Raw genomic sequence first — 13,939 nt, 5'->3', positions numbered from 1 at the left:
TTAATTAAAAAATATTTCATTAATAGTTACTTTTTCATTTTTTTCTATTGTGGCAAAATCCACAATTCTTATCACTTCAGCTCTGTGGCATTAAGCGTACCCACATTGCTGTGCAACCATCACCACCATCCATCTCTAGAACCTCTCCATGCTCTCCAACTGAAATTCTATACCCATTAGATACCAACTCCCAATTTCCTCCTCCCCACAGCCCCAAGTAACAGTATCTGTCTCCATGAACCTAAGCACCCTAGCTATTCCCACACAAGTGGGATGTTGCAACATTTATCCTTCTGTGACTGGCCTACTTCTAGCATAATATCTTCAAGGTTCATCCTTGCTGTAGCACATGCCAGGATTTCCTTCTCTTTCAAGTCTGAACAATAGTCAACAGTATGCATAAACTACATTCTGTTTATCCTTTCTTCCTTGGATAGACACCTAGGTTACCCCCACCTCCTGGCTACTGTTAAAAATGCTGCCAGAACATAGGTGTACAAGTGGCTGTTCAAGTCCCTACTCCAACCTCTTTTGGGTATATACCCAGAAGTGGAACTGCTGGATGACATGGCAATCGCTGTACAATTTTTGAGGGCTAGACAGTCCTCCAGAGCCACTGCACCATTTCATATTCCCATCAGCAAAGCACAAAGACTCCAATTTCTGCGTATCTTTGCCAACACCTGCCACTGTGTTTTGTTTCAACAACAGCCATCCCAAGTGTGTGAGGTGACATGCCATCCTGCTCTCAGTCTGAATTTCCCTAAAGATTAGTGATATTTAATATCCTCTCATATGCTCATGCACTACCCATACATCCTCTTTGGAGAAATGTCCACTCAATTCCCTTATATTTAATTGGACTGCCCTGTCTTTTTATTGCTGAGGTGTAGGACATCTTTTGGTATTCTGGGTATCAATCCCTTATGCAGTATATGATTTGCAAATATTTTCTCCCATTCTGTAGATTACATCTTCACTCTGTTGATAGTGTCCTTGGATGCACAAAAGTTTTAAATTTTGATGAAGTCCAACTTATCTATTTTTTCTCTTGCTGCCTGAGCTTTCGGTGTCATATCCAATAAAGCATGATCAAATCCAATGTCATGAAATTTTGCCATGTTTTCTTCTGATATTTTGCCATGTTTTCTTTCTTTCTTCTGTTTGATAGTTTTAGCTTTTACATTTAGGTCTTTGATCCATTTTCAGTTAACTTTTATATATGTTAAGAGCATAACTTCCTTTCTTAATGCATGTAGATCACCTACTTCTCCCAAAACAACTTGTTGAAAAGATGTTTCTTTCCCCATTGAATAGTCTTGGCATCCTTGTTAAAAACCAGTTGACTACTTCAGGTCCCTTTAAATTCTATGTTAACATTAGGATGGATTTTTCTATTTCTGCAAAAAAAAAAATCATTGTGATTTTAATCGGTATTGCATTGAATCTGTAGTTTACTCTGGGTAGTGTTGACATTTTAACAATATTGAATATCCCAATCAATAAATATGGGACATCTCGCCATTCATTTGTGTCTTTTTGAAATTTGTTTCTTTAATTTCAGTGTAAATATTTTTTCTAGTTGGTTAAGTTTATTCCTAAGTATTTTATTCTTTTTGACGCTATCGTAAATTGAATGGTTTTCTTAATTTCCTTTTTGATTGTTCATCGTTAGCATACAGAAATGCAACTAATTTTCGTTATTGATTTTGTATCCTATAACTTTGCTGAGTTCATTTATTAGTTCCGTTTTTTCTCTTTTTGGGGGTGTAATTGTTTTGGTTTTCTACATATAATGTCATGTCATCTGTGAACAGAGATAAGATTAATTCTTCCTTTCTGATTTGGAACGTTTAACTTTCTTTTTCTTGTCTAACTGCCCAGGTTGACTTCCAGGACTACGTTGAATATAAGTGTTGAAAAAGAACATTCTTGTTTTGTTCTTGATATTAAGAGAAAAAGTTTTCAATCTTTTATCATTGAGTATGAAGTTAGCTATGAGTTTTTCATATACGGCCTTTATTATGTTGAGGTGATTTCCTTCTATTCCTAGTTTTTAGAGTGTCTTTATCATGAAATGTGTTAAATTTTGTCAAATGCTCTTTCTTAATCCATTGAGATGATCATGTGTTTTGTTCTGGCTTGGTTTGTTTTTTCTGCTAATGTGATGTATGAATATTACATTGATTGATTTTCATATGCTGAACCACCCTTGCATTCCAGGAATAAATCCCACTTGGTCATGGTGTAAGTACACAGAATGTTTATGGGGAAATTTAACAAATATTTTTAAATTATAAAAATTTTCAAATATTTACAAAAGAAGAAAGGTCAATAAATCTTATGAATTCATCATCTAGCTTAAAAAAAACATGTTTTAAATCTATCCCCTAACATTTGTTCTTTAAACCAAACAACTTTAAAGTTAATATGAATCTCAAAAATAGTAATAAAAATATTTCTTACATAAACACAATCACATTAACACTTGTTACAAATTTAATTATTTATTAATGTCATGTAATAATATTCAATTCATAATCAATTTCCTTTACCTTCTAAAAAATGTATTTTCACAGTTTTTGATCACATCAGAATTTTTAAAAAATCACACAAAATCCTCCATTTTAATATTTTTTTCAATTCTATTAAAATTTTAAAGAAATAGAGGCAATTATTCTATAGTACGCTCCAAATTTTGGATTTTATTGATTGCTTCCTTATGAGGTAGTTTTAACTTTTTCCCTGTTCTCCATATTTTCTCAGTATTTTAGTTAGATATAAATGTTTGAATATATTAAACTTCAAAATTTTTGTCAAGAATACTGTGTAGGGCTTCCCTGGTGGCGCAGTGGTTGAGAATCTGCCTGCCAATGCAGGGGAGACGGGTTCGAGCCCTGGTCTGGGAAGATCCCACATGCTGCGGAGCAACTAGGCCCGTGAGCCACAACTACTGAGCCTGCGCGTCTGGAGCCTGTGCTCCACAACAAGAGAGGCGGTGACAGTGAGAGGCGCACACACCGCGATGAAGAGTGGCCCCTGCTTGCCGCAACTGGAGAAAGCCCTCGCACAGAAACGAAGACTCAACACAGCGAAAAATAAATAAATAAATATTTTTTTTAAAAAAAGAATACTGTGTACATAATTTTGGGTGATTCAATTGCATAACATGGAGAAGCATAGTATGTTTGTTTGTCTCAGGACTAGTGATTCTAATCAGGAATAAGTCTAGATTAGTTAAGGCCTGAAACTTTTACAATTTGAAGTCTCTTCTTTAACAAAAAGGCTACAGAATTACAAAAAAAGTGACAAATGTAAATGTTTAGTTAGAATAGTAAAGAAATTACAGACACAAAAATTAAAATTCATAAAACCTAACTAATTTCTTCAAACATCATACACTGTTCTGGCCCCTCCCAGAGCTTGGAAGTGACATATGCAAATAAGGGAACCTGACGCTGAAGCTTAATTACCTTCATGGTAACCTGCTTCTGATACTAAGATTGATTACTGCATTCCAGTCATGAATAACTCCTTCTTTATAATTCTTCCCATTAGCGTTCCACCATAGTACAATGGTAACAGCCATCATGACTGTTGCCTAAATCCATTATTTCAATATAAGATTTTTTTTTTTTTTTTTTTTTTTTTGCGGTACGCGGGCCTCTCACTGTTGTGGCCTCTCCCGTTGCGGAGCACAGGCTCCGGACGCTCAGGCCCAGCGGCCATGGCTCATGGGCCCAGCCGCTCCGCGGCATGTGGGATCCTCCCGGACCGGGGCACGAACCCGCGTCCCCGGTCACGAACCCGCGTCCCCTGCATCGGCAGGCGGACTCTCAACCACTGCGCCACCAGGGAAGCCCTTCATTATTTCAATATAGATTGCAAAAAGTTATTTAAGTTTGATCATTTCTTCTCCATTTTTGAGATAGAATTCATTTTTAAGAACAGTGACCCTCAGAGCTATTTGACTATCTAAAATACAGTTCCTACCATAAAGATAGTAAAATGTGTATTTCCTTACCATTATCTCTTTTGAGAGTAATGAGTTGATGTTTAAGCAAACTCTAATGATTTTATCATTTTGATATGTTACTTTTTTCTTCTTTTTATCACTATCTCTATGAAACAGCATGTTCACCTTTATAATATGTATACTGTATATATACACATACATACGTGTATACAATATATACACACAAATATATAGGCTTGTATGTATACTGTATATAGTACTTACACATATACTACAATGTGTGCATACATATAAACATATGTGTATACATATATATATAATAGGTATACACACATATACAAATTAATAGGCTTGTATATATTCAATATTTTTACATATATAGTTTCGTTTTAAGGAGTTGACTCATGTGACCGTGAGGCAGGCAAGTCAGGGCAGGACTCTGGGCTGGAGACACAGGGAAGAGCTGAGGTCCCAAGTCCATTGGAGGAACACTTTCCTCTTTCTAGGGCACCTCATTTTTCTCTCCAGTCCTTCAACTGATGGACGAGGCCCACCCACGCCGCGGCATTGACAATCTCCTTTACGCAAAGTGGACCCATTTCAGTGTTAATCTCTTCTGAAAAATACCTTCCTGGCCACATCTGGAATAATGTTTGTGGTTGCCGAGGCCCCATTTAGTGCGCACATGAGATTAACCATCCCCGTGGCGATGATGACACTTTATTTTCTCCCTTGACCATTGTCACTACTATTCCAATTAAAATGGCAGTGCTATGAGGGCAGGGCATTTCCTTTTTTGCCAGTACTGAGCGTCCGCGGTCTGGTGCCTAGCATAGGCTAAATACACGGCATTTTTGTGAACACAAGCCGGGATTCCAGCTGTTATATTTAATAGGAATTATAGTCTTATTATTGGGGGGCAGGGGGTGTGTCAGGGTACGTCGAGGTCGGGAGTCGAACCCGCCACCAATGGCCCTGAGAGGTTTTCCCGGGTCCCCACTTCGGGCCGGGGGGTGTGGCCAGGGGCAGCCGATGACGTCCTACGTGCGTGCTTACGTGCGTGCGTGGAACCGTGCGTGCGTGAGAGCGTGCGAGTCCACGGGGTGGATCGCGCGCGCCAGCAGTGTATCAGCCGGGACCCCGGCTCATCGTGATCGCCTCTCACCGGCCCGAGTTCGCAGCAGTGCTGGAGGCCCCGGGCCTGTGACCACAAAGAGGGAGCCGGGGGCCGGACGGGAGCGCGGCGGCGGCAGCTGAGGCCCAGGCCAGGCCCCCTCCCCTCAGCCTCCCGCCTGCCCGTCTGCGCCGCCCCCGCCGGCGGCCCCGCGCCCCTCCCCCAAGCGCCAGACTAGCGCGGTGCGGGGGCCGCGCGCGAAGACACGGGGGAGAAGTTGGAGCTGAGGCTGGAGTCGCTCTTGGGGACTGAGCCCGCCGTCTACCCGTGGCCACTGCCGGTCTACGTAAGTGCCGCCCGTCCCCTCCTCCCGGACCCCCTCCCCTCTTCCCCCAGGGCGCGTGCTGAGCCCACCGAGAAACGGAGCGACTCGAGTCACCAGACCCTCTTTGGAGGCCTCTTCCCGCCCCGCCGTGGTTCTCCGTGGCACTTTCCAGCCCCCGCGCGCAGGGTGGGCAGAGGGGAGCCGGCGCCGGCCGGGGGGCACAGACTCGGCTGCGGGGACCCCGCGCTTCCGCGGGGCACCCGAGCCGGTCTGCGGTTGGCTCTGCAGGGCTGGGGACCCCGGTCTCCCCGGGCCTGGACTGCCGGCGGGCTTGCCCTTCTGTACTTTAGGATCTGACATGTAGGGTTTCTTTTTCCTGGTGGTTTATTCTTAGCGCTGTCAACGTGCTTAGTTTTTTTTTTTTCAGGTCACCCTTTCCTCCCTCCAGTTTTTTTGTGTTTCTGTTTTGTTTTGTTTTAGTTAGGCATTTTATCCCTCTGATCTTGAGTGGGTGGGCTGGCAGGACACTTGGAGAGGAGGCGTTCTGTCCCCTGACCTTGAGTGGCCTTTGGAAAATGACAGGCCAGACGGAAATGTACACAGGCGTCCGGTGATTCCAGAAATGCAGGGTGTCCGGCTAGGTGGGCGCCCGGCCTCTCGTCCCCCGTGGCGGCGTGGTGCGCGTGTTCCTTGTCTCAGGGTTTACGCTTGGGCCCCGCAGCCCACCTTCCGAAGGGGAAGCGCAGCGGGCGCCTTGGGCCGGCGCCTTTGGGGCGCCCTTTCGTGCGCTCGGCTCGCGGAGGACCGGCCTCCAGGCGACCCGGCGGGGAGGCCCGCGCGACCCGGCCCTCGCGCGGGCTCCGTGTGTGTCAGTGTGTGGAAAGTGTGTCGCGGCCGGGGTCGGGGTCGGGACGCTGGGACCACCTGGGAGCCGATGTAGAGGCACATGATTTCCATTTTCAAGGCGCATTCATCCTATGCAGGGAGACAGCCTAACATAAAATTTGCCTAACAAAAAATATATTAACAGGTGGAAAGACTATCTCCCAGTTGAACAGCGGATGCCTGGGACTCGTTTCATTGCTTTCAAAGTTCCTTTAAAAAAGGTGAGCAAAAGTTAATACCGTATTCTTCCAGAAATCTGAATTCACCATATAGAGCCCTGGCTCTCAACCCCGTCGTACTCCATTTTCCCTTTTTATAGCAAATACTTTTTAATACCTCTTTTACTATCCAGAAATGGGATTCATAGACAAATACAACCAACTTTTGTACTGTTAGACCTGCGCAGTCTCCTAGGAGTTTCGACTCGCCCAGGAAACAACAAGAGTCGGAAGTCGATGCAAAACGCAAGAGGTTTATTGAAGGCCGGTGCACCGGGGTTCCTTGGTCCTCACGCAGGAGGTCGAAGAAGGAACCCTTTTGGGCGCGAATATGTCAGTTTTATAGGTTCCCACTTCCCCGTATGTAAATTATAGATTTGGTTGTGTTCTCCTGCTGATTGGTCCCGGCTTAGGCTCGGACCAGAGAGGGAACTTGTCCCCAGCTGCCTGATTGGTCTTTGACAGACACCTTTTTTACATTTTGTTATCTCCCTCCTTCTCCCCAGCTGTCTGATTGGTCTTTGACAGACACCTTTTTTACATTTTGTTATCTCCCCTCCTTCTCGGAAGGGGGCCGGACATCCTGGAAATTCACCCATTGTCTAAGAAGCCCCTATTGTCTGGAGAGTTCTTAATCATTAGCTGGAACAATGTCCCTCGAGTCCCACATTCCCCCCTTTTTCTTGTGACTATTGATTCCAATCATGGAATCTCAACCTTCTGTTCGTAAACTTTGGTACTGTTGTCTTAACATTAGAACTTGTACAGTACTGATACGTTCTCTAATAAATGCTATCAAGCGATTTAGAACACATGGTCCAAAAGTTAAAATCAACAATAAAACAATAAGAGGTCCCAACAGAGTAGAGATTAAGGTGGTAAACCAGGGGGACTTATCAAACCATGATTGAAACCATCCTTTTTCGTTCTCTCTCTCCCTTTGCCTTTTATCTAAGCGTTCCCTTAGTTTATCCATGGTTTTGGTAATGGTTCCTGAATGATCAATATAAAAGCAACATTCTTCTTTTAGAGCGGCGCATAATCCCCCTTCCTTAAGAAACAGCAAATCTAGGCTGCAACACCATTTCTGAAAGTGAGGTGAGTGATTCCTTTAGTTGAGTTATGGAACTTTCTAATGCTCGAAGGTCGATGTCTACAGCCTGTCTTAAACTTGCATAATACTGGGGTTGTTGTATGAGGGCTGTGGTTCCTGTTCCTATCCCGGCAGATATTCCTAGTCCTAGAAGGACAGCCAATGTGAGGGTTACAGGTTCTCTTTTGTTTTTTGTTTTTCCTACATATTCATCTAAAAAGGATGAGTCTGAATGGTAGATAAGTCTAGGGACTAATTGCACTAACACACAAAAGTCAGCTGAAGTATTAAGAACCTCTAAAGAGACACAAGGGGTGAGCCCCGTGTTACATGTCCACCATCCATCTTGAGGAGGTACAAGATATCCTGAGCCTGAAGGGAGGCTAAAATCATGACAAAGGTGTCTATGGGACTGGGGAGGTGTTCCTATACAAGTACCATTTCCAAAAACCGAGGACAGGGTTAATTTACTGTTCCCTTCTTGCTTCCATCGACATTGGTCTGAGGAGGTAGAATTAGTATAGTTGGAGCTATATCCTATAGCATCATAATAAGGGGGAGGGGCAGCATAGCAAAGCCAACATGATTTTGTAGCCTCTGGGTTTGTAGCATTGAGAACCGTAAAGGCTGCCTGCACCAAAGAAAGCATCCTATCCTGAGGAGTCCCAGGCTTAACTGTGGGTTCTTTGGATCCAGAGGTTTCATTAGCCTCATTCTTTGTTGACGTAGTTGAAGGGGCCGGGGGAAGCAAAGGGGGGCCAAGTATGGGATTTGGGCCTATTGATATAGGAGCAGGAGTCTCAATCTTTAGCTTAAGGGTCATTAATATTCCTAAATCATATCCCCTCATGTAAAATCTAATGCCCCAAGAATGACCATTTATCCATTTTTTATCTCTTTTTCCGGGATTACTAAAGGAAATTTTAAGGGGATGACACCATCCTGAACATTTACTCCGGTGTCTGGTATCCTCATTATGAGAATAATTAGCCGTTACAGTAATAAAATCCCAAGTTGAGGTGGGTTTCCAATTAGTATCCCCGGTAGTTTCACATCCCCAGCTTTTGCAATAAAAGTTTTCAGTTCCACCACATTTATAATTCAGAGATCAAGGGCGGTGGAACCCGGGGCATACGTAGAAAGTGAGGATACCAAGCATCATTCTTTTGCCTGCATTTTTGCAACCCGGCCCAAACCAATCAGTTTCCGAAACTTTGGAAGGGGCAGTGTTCATATCATGAGAATCTTCTGTATCCCAATAAGGTGCTCCTATAGCCAATTTACAAACATCAGGAAAAAGATCTGGCCACCAGGTCCAGGGGGGTGCAGTATGACTAATGGACCAGGTTACATCTCCAGTCTGAGAAATTACCTGCCAAGTTAAACGTTGGGGGAGGTGAGGGCTAAAATCACTTACAGTCAGTAAAGGCAGTAAAACCAAAATTATAAGTCTTAGGTTCGTAGAAGCTTGAGTTTGAGCGGGTTGTCGGTTCTTTGGGCCCACCATCCTGATGATGCCGTCGCTGGTGCAGCCTTCACATGTGAAGCATGGATCCAGGCAGCGATGCCGTCCACTTTTATGGCCGTTGGGGTGGTGAGGAGGACGGTGTATGGTCCTTTCCATCGAGGTTCCAACGTCTGGGTTCGATGCCGACGGACGTATACGGAGTCTCCGACTTGGAAAGGATGAGTTTCTCCCGGTGTTCCCGGTTGGTAGGCCTTGGCGAGTTGGGACCATATTTTTTTCTGGACCAATTGGAGTCCCAGTAGCCTAGCATATAAGTCAGTGTTATTTTGACAATCAGGTTTTATTTCTTTTCCTAAAGTGAGGAGGGGAGGCGGGGCACCATATAATATTTCAAAAGGAGTAAGATGGTATCGGGAAGGTGTATTTCTAACCCGGAATAGGGCCAAAGGAAGGAGCACCGTCCAATTGGTACCGCCAGTCTCCAAGGACAATTTAGTTAGGGTCTCTTTTAGAGTCCTATTCATTCTTTCTACCTGACCTAAACTTTGGGGTCTATAGGCACAATGTAATTTCCAATCAGTCCCCAAATATCTGGCCACATCCTGACTTACCTGGGCGACGAAGGCTGGACCATTATCAGACCCTATTACCTTTGATGCTCCAAATCGAGGAAAAATTTCTTCTAAAATCTTCTTGGCTACTACAGCAGCTGTTTCTTTCTTTGTTGGGAAAGCCTCTATCCATCCTGAAAAAGTGTCTACAAAAACTAAAAGGTATTTATTACCGTACCTTCCAGGACGCACTTCGGTAAAGTCCACTTCCCAGTAAGTTCCTGGGCGGTCCCCCCTGAGTCTCTTTCCAGTTTCAAGTTTCCCTTTGTGAGCATTTACCTGTTGACATGGGACGCATTCCTGCACAATTTGTTCAGCTAATTTTGTCATTCCAGGGGTTTCGTACCCGGCTTTTTGTAACAAGGCTACCATCTTTTTAGTCCCCAAATGTGTCCATCTGTGCATCTGTTGTAACATGGATTCTGCTTGCTGAGGGGACAAAGTTCCTTTTGTTGTGGCCGGGATGATTTCTTCATCGCGGCCTGGTTTTTCAGGAACTTTATCTGACAGTCCTAAAATGACTTCTCCCGATGCTATTTCTCGGGCCACTTGGTCAGCCATATTATTTCCCCTAATTATTGGGGTATTTCCTTTTTGATGTCCAGGGCAGTGGATGATACTGACTTTAGTAGGAAGCATGAGTGCAGTCAACAAAGCCACGATTTCGTCTTTGTTTTTAATTTCTTTGCCACCTGAAGTTAGTAGCCCTCTCTGTTGGTAAATGGCACCGTGGATATGAGCGGTAGCAAACGCATATCTACTGTCTGTGTAGATGTTTACTTTTTTATTCTCTGCCATCTCTAATGCCCTCGTCAGGGCAATTAATTCAGCTCGTTGGGCTGAGGTCCCTTGTGGTAGCGCCGCTGCCCATATGACTTGTTTTCCGTCTACTATGGCTGCCCCAGTTCGACGCTTACCTTCCTCCAGGAAACTGCTCCCATCCGTGAACCAGGTGAAATCAGCATCAGGGAGGGGCAGGTCCATCAGATCTGGCCTACTGCCGTGTGCTGCGGCTAGTACTTCCTGACAATCATGTATGATGGTGGAGCCTTCCAAGTCAGGATCAGGTAGCAAGGTGGCTGGATTGAGTCCTGTGGCTGGAGCAAACTTGATGCGATCTGAGTTTAGCAACAGGGTTTGGTAATGAGTCATCCTGGCATTAGTTAGCCACCTATCCGGTGGTTGACGGACTACATTTTCTAGGGCATGAGGAGCTGTTATCGTTAGATTTTGTCCTAAAGTTAGTTTGTCAGCATCTTTGACTAGAACGGCCACTGCAGCGATTATCTTTAAACAGGTGGGCCATCCTGATGCCACAGGGTCCAATTTTTTTGACAAATAAGCAACTGGGCGATTCCAGGGACCCAATTTCTGAGTCAATACTCCTTTTGCAATGCCCTTATTTTCGGCCACATATAAATGAAAAGGTTTGGTTACATCTGGCAGTCCTAGGGCTGGAGCTGAAAGTAAAGCTCGTTTGATTTGGTCAAAAGCCCGTTGTTCCTTATCGCCCCAAACGAAAGGAGTGCTGTTTTTGGTTAGGGGGTACAATGGGGCTGCCAGCTCAGCAAACCCTGGAATCCATAGTCTACAGAATCCGGCCGTCCCCAAAAATTCTCTAACCTGCCTGGCGTTTTTGGGAGCCGGAATTTGGGCCACCGTATCCTTTCTGCTCTCCGTGAGCCATCTTTGCCCCCCTTTTAATAGATACCCCAGGTAACTGACCTGTTGTTGGCATATTTGTGCTTTCTTGGCTGAGGCTCTATATCCCAGGGTTCCAAGTTCCGTTAACAGTTTTTCAGTACCCTTGATACAATCTTCTTGGGTCTCAGCAGCTAATAAAATATCATCAACGTATTGGAGTAATGTTACCTGGGGATTTGATTCTCTATATAATGCCAAATCCTGATGGAGGGCTTCATCAAAGATGGTCGGGGAGTTCTTAAATCCCTGAGGTAGCCGTGTCCATGTCAGCGGACCAGACATTCCCGATGTTGGATCTTTCCATTCGAAGGCAAAGTAGGGTTGGCTCAGGGGAGAGAGTCTTAAACAGAAAAAAGCATCTTTAAGGTCCAAAACAGTATACCACGTATGTTGAGGTGGAAGAGTGCTCAGGAGGTTGTAAAGGTTTGGAACTGTGGGGTGGAGGTCTGCCACCCGTTTGTTTACCTCTCGTAGATCCTGCACCGGCCGATAATCATTTGTTCCTGGTTTCTTTACCGGCAGGAGAGGGGTGTTCCATGCTGATTGACATCTTATTAAGATGCCCAAGTCTAGTAGCCTCTGTATATGGGAACGGATACCGTCTTTGGCTTCTCTACTCATGGGGTATTGACGGACTGTTATTGGGGTGGCAGTTGCCTTGAGTTCCACTAGCACCGGGGGCCGATTTTTGGCCATCCCCATTCCGGCAGTTTCTGCCCAGGCTTGAGGGAACCGAGTTACCCAATCAGTAACATTAACTCGTGAGGATGAAGGCTGCTCGTATAATTTATATTCATCTTCTAATTTCATAGTCAATATTTGAAGTAACCTTCCCTTATTATCAGTTATGGTGGGACCTTCTGGCTGAAAGTGGATTTGAGCCCCTACTTTGGAGAGTAAATCTCTTCCCAGCAAAGGATAGGGGCATTCCGGAATAATCAAAAATGAATGGGTTACTCGTCCAATCCCAAGATCTACTGTCCTTCGTGTGGTCCATGAATATTGTTTATTCCCAGTGGCTCCTTGTACCCATGACCTTTTAGCTGAGATAGGACCTTTTGAGTGGAGAAGGACGGAGTGCTGGGCTCCGGTATCTACCAAAAATTGAACAGGTTCCCCCTCCACTTTAAGAGTTACCCAGGGCTCGGGGAGAGGGTTCGAGCCCTGACTTTCCTAGTCTTCTTCTTTCAATGTTAAGATTTTGTTTTTGGTTGGCCTTCCTCCATTCTTTTTCTTAGGGCATTCTCTCGCCCAATGTCCTTTTTCTTTACAGTAGGCACATTGGTCCTTGTCTAATGGCCGCCTTCTGTCTGCCGTTCGCCCTTCCTGCCTATTTCTATCCCCTATATTTCTTCCTTCTCTTCCTCTGTTTCTCTTTTGTTATATACTTTATCTGCCTCTTTTACTAACTCCTGAAGCGAAAATCCCTGCAAGCCATCTAGCCTCTGTAATTTCTTCTTAATATCAGGGGCCGCTTGATCTATGAAAGCCATTGCTATAGTAGCCCTGTCCCTCCGAAGTTGGATCATAAGGGGTAAAGCGTCTAAAGGCTTCCATTAAACGTTCCAGGAACACAGTTGGCGATTCCTGGGGCCCCTGAGTTACTTCCCTTACCTTAGCCAAATTAGTGGGCCGTCTGGCCGCTCCATGGAGACCCGCCACCAGAGCCTGGCGATACATTTTCAGGTGCTCCCTACCTTCCGGGGCATTGAAATCCCAGTTTGGCCTGACGAGTGGGAAACCAGCATCAATCTCGTTAGGCAGCTGGGTAGGTTGCCCATTGGTGCCTAATACATTTTTTCTGGCTTCTAAAATAACCCGTTGCCTCTCCTCAGTCGTTAGGAGAGTCTGGAGCAGCTGCTGACAATCATCCCATGTGGGCTGGTGGGAGAAAACAAGAGATTCTATTAAAGCGGCAAGGGCCTGTGGATTTTCGGAAAAAGTTGGGTTACGCATTTTCCAATTATAAAGATCTGCAGAGGAAAAGGGCCAATATTGGAGAGGTCTATTCCCTTGGCCATCGGGGGGGCCATATTCTCTAAGAGGTAGGGCAGTGGAGTCCGGGGAGATAGCCCTCCGGCTCCTAGTGCCCACTGAGGGACCCCTTTCTTCTTCCATCATGGATGGTTCCCTTGGTGCCGAGGGCAGTGGAGCTGGGGGTCCTCTAGGTGGTAGGGGATTCGGGGCCGGAGGATAAGGGGGTGGGGAATCCAAAAGCAGCAAATCGGACTGCGGGTCAGGATAAATCGCCTTCGGTAGATCCGGGGCGTCGGGTAGCTTCTCCGTGTTGGGGTTTTTCTTTAAGGCTAATATCTCCGACGCTGCTGATGTATGCGCGGACGTACCTGTTGAGGAAACAAAGGGCCGGACCCACGGAGGTGGGGAGAGAATTAAATCTTCCCAGACCAAGACATATGGTACTTGGTCTGGATGTCCGTGGGGATCTATATTAAATATCTTAGACTTCAGCAGCTTAATCTTGTCTAATAAAAAGGATCCTTCGGGGGGCCATCCTATCTGAAATGTTGGCCATTCAGAGGCACAC

This window comes from Pseudorca crassidens, chromosome 11 (genome assembly GCF_039906515.1).
Source record: "Pseudorca crassidens isolate mPseCra1 chromosome 11, mPseCra1.hap1, whole genome shotgun sequence".
NCBI classification, from domain to species: domain Eukaryota; kingdom Metazoa; phylum Chordata; class Mammalia; order Artiodactyla; family Delphinidae; genus Pseudorca; species Pseudorca crassidens.
The sequence above is the reverse complement of the archived record's forward strand: the minus strand, read 5'-3'. Positions refer to the sequence as shown.